Source organism: Dama dama, chromosome 11 (assembly GCF_033118175.1).
Source record: "Dama dama isolate Ldn47 chromosome 11, ASM3311817v1, whole genome shotgun sequence".
NCBI classification, from domain to species: Eukaryota; Metazoa; Chordata; class Mammalia; order Artiodactyla; family Cervidae; genus Dama; species Dama dama.
The window spans coordinates 55,424,394-55,438,310 of NC_083691.1; positions in this window are offsets into that span (position 1 = coordinate 55,424,394).

The following is a 13,917-nucleotide window of genomic DNA, read 5'->3' on the forward strand; positions in this document are numbered from 1 at the left end:
TCACAGCGTGGCATTTCTGGATGCCCGTCTTATCTATGGAGTCGTGGTCATCAAAGGTTATGAACGCAAAGCCTCTGTTTTGCCACTGCCTCGATAAGTAATGATTTCAATCACTTCAGTTTTCCTATACTGTTCAAAATAACCTCTCAGGTGATGTTCTTCAGTGTTTTCCTTAATGCCACCAACAAATATCTTTTTCACAGTTACATGGGCACCAGGTCTTTGAGAATATTTTCTTAAGACAGCCCTCTTTGGTTCCACAAATATTCCATCCATCTTGTGTGGCCTTGACCTCCTGGCTGAATTAACCTCCTCCACAGTGATGTATGTGACAGACCCAAAGCCTCTGGAGGGCGTGGTGTTCAGATCCTTCATTACCACACAGTCTGTGAGTGTTCCCTTTTGCTCAGAATGGCTCCTCAGACTTTCATTTGTTGTTTCAAAGCTCAGTCCCCCAATGAAGAGCTTCCACAGCTCTTCTGGCTCTTTGGAAGACTGACTTAGACTTTGACTCTGACTTAGATTTCAGTGGAGGGGGGGAACTTCAAAGATGCTTACTCATGGGCAGAAAGCTGTATCATATTTTGAATTACACATATAAGTGGTATATTATATTTGTCTTTCTCTGTTTGACTTACTACATTTAGTATGGTAATCTCTAAGTCCATCCATGTTGCCACAAGTGGCATTCTTTTTTATGGCTGAGTAATATTCCTTTGTGTGTGTGTGTGTGTGTGTGTGTGTGTGACACCTTCTTTATCTATTCATTTGTTAATGGACATTTAGGTTGTTTCCATGCTTGGCTATTGTAAATAGTGTTTTATGAACATTAGGGTGCATGTTATATTTTGAATTAGAGTTTTTGTCTTTTTTGGATATATACTCAGAAGTGGGATCACTGGATTATATGGTAACCCTATTTGTAGTTTCTTAAGGAACATCCATAATGTTCTCCATAGTGGCTGTACCAATTTACATTCCAGCCAACAGTATAGGAGGGTTCCCTTTTTTTATACACTCTGCAGCATTTATTACTTGTAGACTTTTTGATGATGGCTATTCTGACCAGCAAGGAGAGATAAGAAAGCCTTCTTAACAAGAAAAAGTCAAATAAATAACCTAACTCTACACCTAAAGCAACTTGAAAAGGAAGAAATTATGAACTCCAGGGTTAGTAGAAGGAAAGAAATCTTAAAAATTAGGGCAGAAATAAATGCAAAAGAAACAAAAGAGACCATAGCAAAACTCAACAAAACCAAAAGCTGGTTCTTTGAAAAGATAAATAAAATTGACAAACCATTAGCCAAACTCATCAGGAAACAAAGGGAGAAAAATCAAATCAACAAAATTAGAATGAAAATGGAGAGATCACAACAGACAACACAGAAATACAAAGGATCGTAAGAGACTATTATCAACAACTTATGCAAATAAAATGGACAACTTGGAAGAAATGGACAAATTCTTAGAAAAGTACAACTTTCCAAAATTGATCCAGGAAGAAATAGAAAATATTAACATTAAAAGCATGGAAATTGAAACTGTAATCAGAAATCTTCCAACAAACAAAAGCCCAGAACCAGACAGCTTCACAGATGAATTCTACCAAAAATTTAGAGAACTAACACCTATCCTACTCAAACTCTTCCAGAAAACTGCAGAGGAAGGTAAACTTCCAAACTCATTCTATGAGGCCACCATCACCTTAGTATCAAAACCTGACAAAGATGCCACAAAAAAAGAAAACTACAGACCAATATCACTGATGAACATAGATGCAAAAATCCTTAACAAAATCCTAGCAAACAGAATCCAACAACATTTTAAAAAAATCATACATCATGACCAAGTGGGCTTTATCCTGGGGATGCAAGGATTCTTCAATATCCACAAATCAATCAATGTGATACACCACATTAACAAATTGAAAAATAAAAACCATAGGATTATCTCAAAAGATTCAGAGAAAGCCTTTGACAAAATTCAACATACATTTATGATAAAAACCCTCCAGAAAGCAGGAATAGAAGGAACATACCTCAACATAATAAAAGCTATATACGATAAGCTCTCAGCAAACATTATCCTCAATGGTGAAAAACTGAAAACATTTCCAGTAAAGTCAGGAACAAGACAAGGGTGCCCACTCTCACCACTACTATTCAACATAGTTTTGGAAGTTTTGGCCACAGCAATCAGAGCAGAAAAAGAAATAAAAGGAATCCAGACTGGAAAAGAAGAAGTAAAACTCTCACTGTTTGCAGATGACATGATCCTCTACATAGAAAACCCTAAACACTCCACCAGAAAATTACTAGAGCTAATCAATGAATATAGTAAAGTTGCAGGACATAAAATTAACACACAGAAATCCCTTGCATTCCTATTCACTAACAATGAGAAAACAGAAAGAGAAATTAAGGAAACAATTTCATTCACCATTGCAACAAAAAGAATAAAATACTTAGGAATATACATACCTAAAGAAACAAAAGACCTATATATAGAAAACTATAAAACACTCGTGAAAGAAATTGAAGAGGACACAAACAGATGGAGAAATATACCGTGTTCATGGATCAGAAGAATCAATGTAGTGAAAATGAGTATACTACCCAAAGCAATCTATAGATTCAATGCACTCCCTATCAAGCTACCAATGGTATTCTTTACAGAACTAGAACAAATAATTTCACAATTTGCATGGAAATACAAAAAACCTCGAATAGCCAAAGTAATCTTGAGAAAGAAGAATGGAACTGGAGGAATCAACCTGCCTGACTTCAGGCTCTACTACAAAGCCGCAGTCATCAAGACAGTATGGTACTGGCACAAAGACAGAAATATAGATCAATGGAACAGAATAGAAAGCCCAGAGATAAATCCACGCACCTATGGACACCTTATCTTTGACAAAGGAGGCAAGAATATACAATGGAGAAAAGGCAATTTCTTTAACAAGTTGTGCTGGGAAAACTGGTCAACCACTTGTAAAAGAATGAAACTAGAACACTTTCTAACACCATACACAAAAATAAACTCAAAATGGATTAAAGATCTAAATGTAAGACCAGAAACTATTAAACTCCTAGAGGAAAACATAGGCAAAACACTCTCCGACATAAACCATAGCAGGATCCTCTATGACCCACCTCCCAAAATATTGGAAATAAAGGCAAAAATAAACAAATGGGACCTATTAAAATTAAAAGCTTCTGCACAACAAAGGAAACGATAAGCAAGGTGAAATGACAGCCTTCAGAATGGGAAAAATAATAGCAAATGAAGCAACAGACAAAGAATTAATCTCAAAAATATACAAGCAACTCCTGCAGCTCAATTCTAGAAAAATAAAAGGCCCAATCAAAAAGTGGGCCAAAGAATGAAACAGACATTTCTCCAAAGAAGACATACAGATGGCTAACAAACACATGAAAAGATGCTCATCATCACTCATTATCAGAGAAATGCAAATCAAAACCACAATGAGGTACCATTTCATGCCAGTCAGAATGGCTGCTATCCAAAAGTCTACAAGCAATAAATGCTGGAGAGGGTGTGGAGAAAAGGGAACCCTCTTACACTGTTGGTGGGAATGCAAACTAGTACAGCCACTATGGAGAACAGTGTGGAGATTCCTTTAAAAATTGGAAATAGAACTGCCATATGACCCAGCAATCCCACTCCTGGGCATACACACTGAAGAAACCAGAATTGAAAGAGACACATGTACCCCAATGTTCATTGCAGCACTGTTTATAATAGTCAGGACATGGAAGCAACCTAGATGTCCATCAGCAGATGAGTGGATAAGAAAGCTGTGGAACATATACACAATGGAATATTCGGTTCAGTTCAGTTCAGTTGCTCAGTCCTGTCTCACTCTTTGTGACTCCATGAATCGCAGCACGCCAGGCCTCCCTGTCCATCACCAACTCCCGGAGTTTACTCAAACTCATGTCCATCGAGTCGGTGATGTCATCCAGCCATCTCATCCTCTGTCGTCCCCTTCTCCTCCAGCCCCCAATCCCTCCAAGCATCAGGGTCTTTTCCAATGAGTCAGCTCTTCGCATCAGGTGGCCAAAGTATTGGCATTTCAGCTTCAGCATCAGTCCTTCCAATGAACACCCAGGACTGATCTCCTTTAAGATGGACTGGTTGGATCTCCTTGCAGTCCAAGGGACTCTCAAGAGTCTTCTCCAACACCACCGTTCAAAAGCATCAATTTTTCGGCACTCAGCTTTCTTCACAGTCCAACTCTCACATCCATACATGACCACTGGAAAAACCATAGCCTTGACTAGATGGACCTTTGTTGGCAAAGTAATGTCTCTGTTTTTTCTATGCTATCTAGGTTGGTCATAACTTTCCTTTCAAGGAGTAAGCGTCTTTTAATTTCATGGCTGCAGTTACCATCTGCAGTGATTTTGGAGCCCCTCAAAATAAAGTCTGATACTGTTTCCACTGTTTCCCCACCTATTTCCCATGCAGTGATGGGACCAGATGCCATGATCTTAGTTTTCTGAATGTTGAGCTTTAAGCCAACTTTTCCACTCTCCTATTTCACTTTCATCAAGAGGCTCTTTAGTTCCTCTTCACTTTCTGCCATAAGGGTGGTGTCATCTGCATGTCTGAGGTGATTGATATTTCTTGCGGCAATCTTGATTCCAGCTTGTGCTTCTTCCAGCCCAGCGTTTCTCATGATGTAGTCTACATATAACTGAAATAAGCAGGGTGACAATACACAGCCTTGACATACTCCTTTTCCTATTTGGAACCAGTCTTTTCCATGTCCAGTTCTAACTGTTGCTTCCTGACCTGCATATAGGTTTCTCAAGAGGTGGGTCAGGTGGTCTGATATTCCCATCTCTTTCAGAATTTCCCACAGTTTGTTGTAATCCACACAGCCAAAGGCTTTGGCATAGTCAATAAAGCAGAAATAGATGTCTTTCTGGAACTCTCTTGCTTTTTCGATGATCCAGCAGAAGTGTTACTCAGCCATTAAAAAGAATACATTTGAATCAGTTCCAATGAGGTGGATGAAACTGGAGCCTATTATACAGAGTGAAGTAAGTCAGAAGGAAAAACACCAATACAGTATACTAATGCATATATATATATGGAATTTAGAAAGAAGGTAATGATAACCCTGTATGCGAGACAGCAAAAGAGACACAGATGTATTGAACAGTCTTTTGGATTCTGTGGGAGAGGGCAAGGGTGGGATGATATGGGAGAATGGCATTGAAACATGTAAAATATCATATGTGAAATGAATTACCAGTCCAGGTTTGATACATGATACAGGGTACTTGGAGCTGGTGCACTGGGATGACCCAGAGGGATGGGATGGGGAGGGAGGTGGGAGGGGGGTTCAGGATGGGGAATACATGTATACTCATGGTGGATTCAAGTCAATGTATGGCAAAACCAATACAATATTATAAAGTAAAATTAATTAATTAATTAATTAAAAAAAGAAAGTCTTCTTAAGTGAATAATGCAAAGAAATAGTGGAAAACAATAAAATGGGAAAGATTAGAGATCTCTTTAAGAAAACTAGAGACCAGGGAATATTTCTTGCAAGGATGGGCATAATAAAGAACAGAATTGGTAATGACCTAACAGAAGCAGAAGAGATTAAGAAGAGATGTCAAGAATACACAGAAGAACTCTACAAAAAAGGTTTTAGTGATCCAGATAAGCACAATGGTGTGGTCATTCACCTAGAGCCAGAAATCATGGTGTGTGAAATCAAGTGGGCCTTAGGAAGTATTACTATGAGCAAAGTTAGTGGAGGTGATGGAATTACAGCTGAGCCATTTCAAATCCTAAAAGATGGTGCTGTTAAAGTGCTACACTCAATATGCCAACAAATTTGGAAAAAGGAGTGGCCACAGGACTGGAAACGGTCAGTTTTCATTCCAATCCCAAAGAAGGACAATGCCATAAAATGTCCTAACCATTTTACAGTTGCACACATTTCACATGCTAGAAGGTAATATTCAAAATCCTTTAAGCTAGTCTTCAGCAAGTATGTGAACCAAGAACTTCTAGATGTACAAGCTGAATTTAGAAAAGGCAGAGATCAAACTGCAACATTCATTGGATCATAGAAAAAGTAAGGAAATTCCTGAAAAACATCTACTTCTGCTTCATTTACTATGAGAAAGCCTTTGACTGTGTGATCACAACAAATTTTAGAAAACTCTTAAAGAGATGGGAATAGCAGACCATCTATCTGTCTCCTGAGAAATGTGTATACAAGTCAAGAAGCAACAGTTAAGACATGGAGCTGTTCCTTTAGGGTTGATTGGTTTGATCTCCTTGCTGTCCAAGGGACTCTCAAGAGTCTTCCCCAGCACCACAATATGACAGTGTCAGTTCCTTGGCTCTCAATCATTTTTATGGTCCAACAGTCATATCATACATGACTACTGGAAAAGTTGTAACTTTGACTATATGGACTGCCTGGTTAGCAACCAGACATTGGAACAAGAGACTGGTTCAAAATTGGGAAAGGAATACGTCAAGGCTGTATATTGTCACCTGACTTATTTAACTTCTATGCAGAGTCCCTCATGGGAAATTCTGGACTGGATGAATCATAAGTTGGAATCAAGATTTCTGGGAGAAATATCAACAACCTCAGATAAGGAGATGATACAACTCTAATGGCAGAAATTTAAGAGGAAATGCAGAGTACATTGTGAGAAACACTAGGCTGGAAGAAGCACAAGCTGGAATCAAAGTTGCCGGGAGAAATATCAATAACCTCAGACATGCAGATGACACCACCCTTATGGCAGAGAGTGAAGAGGAACTAAAAAGCCTCTTGATGAAAGTGAAAGAGGAGAGTGAAAAAGTTGGCTTAAAGCTTAACATTCAGAAAACTAAGATCATGGCATCTGGTCCCATCACCTTATGGGAAATAGATGGGGAGACAGTGGAAACAGTGTCAGACTTTATTTTTGGGGGCTCCAAAATCACTGTGGATGGTGACTGCAGCCATGAAATTAAGTTTGCTCAGCGTTCAAATGTTCTTTCAATGAATTTGTAGGGGAGAAAGTGGTCTCCCCATCCTATTCCTCCGCCATCTTAGCTCCTCCCCCTCAGCCATGAAATTAAAAGGCGCTTACTCCTTGGAAGGAAAGTTATGACCAACCTAGGTAGCATATTAAAAAGCAGCGACATTACTTTGCCAACAAAGGTCCGTCTGGTCAAGGCTATGGTTTTTTCAGTGGTCATGTATGGATGTGAGAGTTGGACTGTGAGTGCCGAAAAATTGATGCTTTTGAACTGTGGTGTTGGAGAAGACTCTTGAGAGTCCCTTGGACTGCAAGGAGATCCAACCAGTCCATCTTAAAGGAGATCAGTCCTGGGTGTTCATTGGAAGGACTGATGCTGAAGCTGAAATGCCAATACTTTGGCCACCTGATGCGAAGAGCTGACTCATTGGAAAAGACCCTGATGCTTGGAGGGATTGGGGGCTGGAGGAGAAGGGGACGACAGAGGATGAGATGGCTGGATGACATCACCGACTCGATGGACATGAGTTTGAGTAAACTCCGGGAGTTGGTGATGGACAGGGAGGCCTGGCATGCTGCGATTCATGGGGTCGTAGAGTCGGACACAACTGAGCGACTGAACTGAACTGAACTGAAAGTACCTCTTGATGAGGGTGAAAGAGGAGAGTGAAAAAGCTGGCTTAAAACTCAACATTAAAAAAACTAAGGCCATGGCGTCTGATCCTATCACTTCATGGCAAATAGAAGGAGAAAAAGTGGAAGCAGTGATAGATTTTCTTTTCCTGGTCTCCAAAATTACTGTGGATGGTGACTATAGCCATGAAATTAAAAGACGCTTGCTCCTTGGAAGGGCTTCCCTTGCAGCTCGGTCGATAAAGAATCTGTCTGCAATGTGGGAGACCCGTGTTTGATCCCTGGATTGGGAAGATCCCCTGAAGAAGGAAATAGCAACCCACTCCAGTATTCTTGCCTGGAGAATCCAATGGACAGAGGAACCTGGCAGGCTAAAGTCCATGGGGTTTCAAGAGTCAGACATGACTTAGCAACTAAACCACCACCACCTTGGAAGGAAAGCTATGACAAACTTAAACAGTATATTAAAAAGCAGAGACACTACTTTGCTGACGGTTCATATAGTCAAAGCTATGATTTTTCCAGTAGTCATGTATGATATCAATGTTGGACCATAAAAATGATTGAGAGCCAAGGAATTGACACTTTCATATTGTGGTGCTGGAGAAGAGTCTTGAGAGTCTCTTGGACAGTAAGGAGATCAAACCAGTCAATCCTAAAGGAAATCAACTCTGAATATTCATTGGGAGGACTGATTGAAGCTGAAACACCAATACTTTGGCCTCCTGATGTGAAGAGCCAACTCCTTGGAAAAGACCCTGATGATGGGAAAGATTCAGGGCAGGAGGTAGAGGGGACAACAGAGGATGAGATGGGTTGGATAGCATCACGGACTGAATGGACATTAATTTGAGCAAACTCTGGGAGACAGTGAAGAACAGGGAAGCCTTGCATGCTTCAGTCCATGGGGTGGCAAACAGCCAGACATGACTTAGCAACTGAACATCAACAATAAGTTCTGACCAGTGTGAGGTGATTCCTCACTGTAGTTTTGAGTTGCATTTCTCTAATAATTAGTGATGTTGAGCAAGTTTCCTTGTGCCTGTTAGCCATCTGTGTGTCTTCCTTGGGGAAATGTCTATGTAGGTCCTATGCTCACTTTTTGATTTGTTTGTTTGTTTATTGAGCTGTATAATCTGTTTGTGTATCTTGGAAATCAAGCTCTTGTTGTTTGCATCATTTATAAATATTTTCTCTCATTCCATAGGTTGTCTTTTCATTTTGCTTATGGTTTCTTTTGCTCAGCAATCAATTTTAAGTTTAATTAGGTCCCATTTGTTTATTTTTGCTTTTGTTTCCATTACTTTAGGAGATGGATTCAAAAAACGAGTGCTGTAATTTTTTATTCTTTTTATTTAAAATTTTACAATGTTGTGTTGGTTTCTGCCTTACAGCAATGCAAATCAGCCATAAGTATACATACATATCCTTCTTCCCTAGTCTCCCTTCCCTCCCCCCATCCCATCCCTCCTGGTCATCACAGAGTGACAGACCAGGCTTTCTGTGCTAGACAGCAACACCTGATAGCGTATACATGTTGATGCTACTTTCTCCATTCATCCCACCCTCTCCCTCCAGCTCTGTGTCCACAAGTCCCTTATCTATGCCTGCATCTCCATTATTTCTCTGCAAATAGGTTCAACAATATCATTTTTCTAGATTCCATATATATGTGTCAATATACTCTATTTGTTTTTCTCTTTCTGACTTTAGTGAAAGCACCTAACCGCAGGACTGCCAGGGAATTCCCTATTCTTTCCTATTTCTTTATGTCTTTTAATCTTTTGTTGTTGTTGGAAACTGGGTATCTTAGATAACATGCAAATATTATATATCATTATACCAAATATGGCTACTGTTCATACTGTTCACCCTCACCTCCCCAGGTATGCCGTTGTCTTTTAGAGATGAATTGCTTGTTGTTTAGTGACTGGATAATTTTAGTAAGGTAGCTCCACCCCGATAGTGTTAAGCCTCAGATGTTGCACCTCAAGGGGTGCAATCTTGAGCATGCCCACAACTATCCTGTGATGGCAGAGGTTTGGGCAGGGTTCTGTTTGTCTCTTTCTCTCAAAACATCTCGTGTGAACCTCCACAAACTCCTGGCTGACTGCTCTACTGTTTTCAACAATGCTCCAGGGGATAAATTGCTTTACAGTGAAGTCTAACCAGACCCAAATCCTTTATAGGGCTAGTACCAGAGGTCAATGTTGGAGACTTTTCTCAGATCAAAGGAGGCCTCTTCACAGCTTTTTCTGTGTTTTTCTCTCCAGCAAATTAGCCACTTAGAGTTTAGCTTCATGTTTCCAAGGAAGCTATCATTCTTCTTCCAAATGTCTTTCACCACAACTTCTACTCTTTTTGAGAGCACCTTGAAGCTTGAATCTCCCACACTCTGTTCCAAATGAAGCCAGTTTTTCTTCTTTTTTAAAAAAAATTTAATTTTTAATTGAAAGTAATTGCTTTACAATATTGTATTGGTTTCTGCCATACGTCAACATGAATCAGCCGTAGGTATACATCTGTCCCCTCCCTCTTGAGCCTCCCTCCCACTTCCCACTCCATCCTGCCCCTCTGGGCTGTCACAGAGCACCAGTTTGAGCTCCCTGAGTGATACAGCAAATTCCCACTGGCTATCTATTTTACATATGGTAGTATATATGTCTCCACGCTACTCTTTCCATTCGTCCCACCCTCTCCTGTATTCACAAGCTCTGCTGTCTATATCTGCGTTTCCATTGCTTCCTTGCAAATAGGTTCATTAGTACCATCTTTCTAGATTCCATATACATGCATTGATATATGATATTTGTTTTCTCTTTCTGATTTACTTCACTCTGTATAATAGACTCTAGGTTCATTCACCTCATTAGAACTTTTTATGACTCTATTATTCAGCATTCCTTTTTTATGGCTGAGTAATAGTCCATTGTGTATATGTACCATAGTTTCTTTATCCATTCATCTGTTGATAGACATCTAGGTTGGTTCCCTGTCCTAGCTATTGTAAATAATGCTGCAGCGAACACTAGGGTATTGAGGTCAGCTTTTTAGGGTGGGATTTGGAGCTCTCTGTTTCTAGCTTGCTTCTTTCTTATGGCAGAAATCTCTGAGCCAAGGCTTGGGTGCTGGAGGTGGGGACAATGATGAGCTTCTCTCTTTGTGACACTTCTACTCTGGAAGCTGAGTGCTCAGTGGAGAACGGGGGCAGCAGCCTCAGGTTTTGCTCTCCTTTAGGAATTTCCTGCTTTCCATGAACTGGAGCAAAAGGAAACTGTGGCCTCAGTATTTTCACTCATGCCACACTCAACATGGAGTCTCAGTCAGGGGTAGAGAAAGCCAAGGCTTTGGTGGCAGCATTCTTGTCTGTACCAGTCTGGAGCGGATTCTTATTCATTGTACCACCAGGGAAGCTACCATCTTACCGAGCTGGGAAGAGGGGGGAGAAGGTGAGTTTTGCTTCAAATACCACAGACTTGGGTAGTTCTTACTGAATTTTACAAGATTTTCTTTTGGGGGGGGGAATAATTCATTTATTTATTTTACTTATTTTTGGCTGTGCTGGGTCTTCATTGCTGTGCAAAGACTTTCTCTAGTTGCGATGTGCAGGGGTTATTATCATTGCGGTGCACAGACTTCTCATTGCAGTGGCTTCTCTTGTTGCGGAACTCAGGTTCTAGGTACACAAGCTTCAATAAGTTTGTTGCAGGAAGGGAACCCCTTCCAGGGCCCGAAACTGGGCTTTTGTCTAACACTTGGAAATGAATTGTCTGAGGAGACACATGTGCTGACAAAGCAAGAGATTTTATTGAGAAAGGGTGCCTGGGGGGAGAGCAGTAGGGTAAGGGAACCCAGGAGAACTGCTCTGCCATGTGTCTCACAGTCTGGAGTTTTATGGTGATGGGATTAGTTTCTGGGTTGTCTTTAGCCACTCATTCAGACTCAGAGTCCTTCCTGGTAGTGCAAGCCTTGTTCAACCAAGATGGATACCAGTGAGGAGGATTCTGGGAGGTGGTTGGACATGTGGAGTCTCTTTTTGACCTTTCCCGAACTCTTCTGCTTGGCGGTGGCTTATTAGTTCCATGTTCCTTACCAGGACCTCCTGTTATAAAACAACTCATGCAAATGGTTCCTATAGTGCCTGGCCAGGGTGGGCAGTTTCAATCAGTGTGCTTCCCCTAACAGTTTCAGTGCATGGACTTTAGTTGCCTGCTGCATGTGTAATCTTCCCAGACCAGGGATCAAACCTGTGTCCCCTACACTGGCAGGAGGATTCTTATTCACTGTACCACCAGGGACATTCAATAGATTTTTTTGAACAAATTTTTGTTTTTCATTTGCTCTCTAGGTCAATTTATAGAGACTTTAAATAGTTGTTTTTAAAATAATTTTCACCAGTTTCTCTGGGGGGGCAGCTCATGGTGCTAGGCCAGAAGTTGAACTCCCTTCAGTGTTTTATTTGGACAAGTGTAACTGCAGATAAACAAGAGAAGGCAAGTCTTGTAGCTTCAGTTGGCTACTTAGGGTTTGGTTGCTTGTTTGATGGCCTGATGTCACAGCAAGGTCAGGAAGACAGCGATGTGGAGTAACTGTGTTTCCAATGCTAAATGCTTCCCACATATTGATTCTGAAGCCAGTTTTGCAAACGTGGAGGTTGAGACACGGAGAGATGAAAAGACGTGCCAAGCTCCCACAGCCTTGTCAGATTTGGGGTTTGAACCTAGGCAGTCTGAGCTATCTCTACAAATGCTGCCTTTCTCAAGCGATGGAGGTTTGGGTTCCCTTGTAACTTAGGATAAATGTCCAGCATAGTAAATAACCTGGGAATGTGTCCTTAGGAACAGCAGGATGAGAATGTTCTGCGTACATTGGAAATGGCTGGTGACAGGAAAATGAAGAACCTGACCATGTTGACCATTTCCTCCCTCCTAGGATGCAGTGAGCTTGACCCGACTCAGTTTCCAGAACAAATTTGAAGAATGTTGCAACAGCATATAGGTAATCACTAGGCTTTTCCTGTGAATTGAGTAAACATTTGAAATTTCACCACTCCCTTCTCTTTTCATACAGGTGGCCTAATTTTCTCAAGTGAACTCAGGTTTTCCGTGTTCTTATCAGAAGTTGTCAGCTGGCAGATGGTTTGTTGTTGTTCAGTTGCTAAGTTGTGTCTGACTCTTTGAGACCTCATCGACTGTAGCATGCCAAGCTCCTCTGTCCTCCACTATTTCCCAGAATTTGCTCAAATTAATGTTCATTGAGTTGGTGATTCTATCTAGCCATTTCAACCTCTGCTGCCCCCTTCCCCTTTACCTTCAATCTTTCCCAGCATCAGGGTCTTTTCCAATGAGTCAGTTCTTTGCATCAGTTGGTCAAAGTATTGGAATTTCAGTTTTGGTATCAGTCCTTCCAATGAATATTCAAGGTTGATTTCTTTTAGGATTGATTAGTTTGATTTCCTTGCAGTCCAAGGGACTTCACTCTTGGGGAAGTCCAAGAGTCTTCCCCAGCACCATATTTCAAAAGCGTCAATTCTTTATCACTCAACTTCTTTACAGTCCAACTTTCACATCTGTAAATGACTACTGGAAAAACCATAGCTTTGACTAAATGGACACTTGTTGGCAAAGTGGTGACTCTGCTTTTTAATACTCTGTCTAGGCTTGTCATAGCTTTCCTTCCAAGGAACATGTGTCTTTGAATTCCATGGCTGAGACATTGTTTGCAGTGATTTTGGAGAACAAGAAAATAAAAATCTGTCACTGCTATCACTTTTTCCCTTTCTATTTGCCATGAAGTGATGGGACTGGATGCCATGATCTTAATTTTACTGATGTCGGGTTTCAGGCCAGCTTTTTAACTCTCCTCTTTCACCCTCATCAAGAGGCTTTTTATAACAGTTCCTCTTTGACTCCTGCCATTAGAGTGGTATCATCTGCATATCTGAGATTTTTGGTATTTCTCCCAACAATCTTGATTTCAGGTTGTGATTCACTGAGCCCAGCATTTCCCATGATGGACTCTGCATAGAAGTTAAATAAGCAGGGTGACAATATACAGCCTTGACATACTCCTTTCCCAGTTTTGAACCAGTCCGTTGTTCCTCTCCAGCTCTAACTGGCTCTAACTGTTGCTTCTTGACCTGCATATAGGTTTCTTAGGAGGCAGGTAAGGTGGTCTGGTATACCCATCTCTGAGAATTTTCCAGTTTGTTGTGATCCACACAGTCAAAGCTTTGGTCAATGAAGCAGAAGTAGAT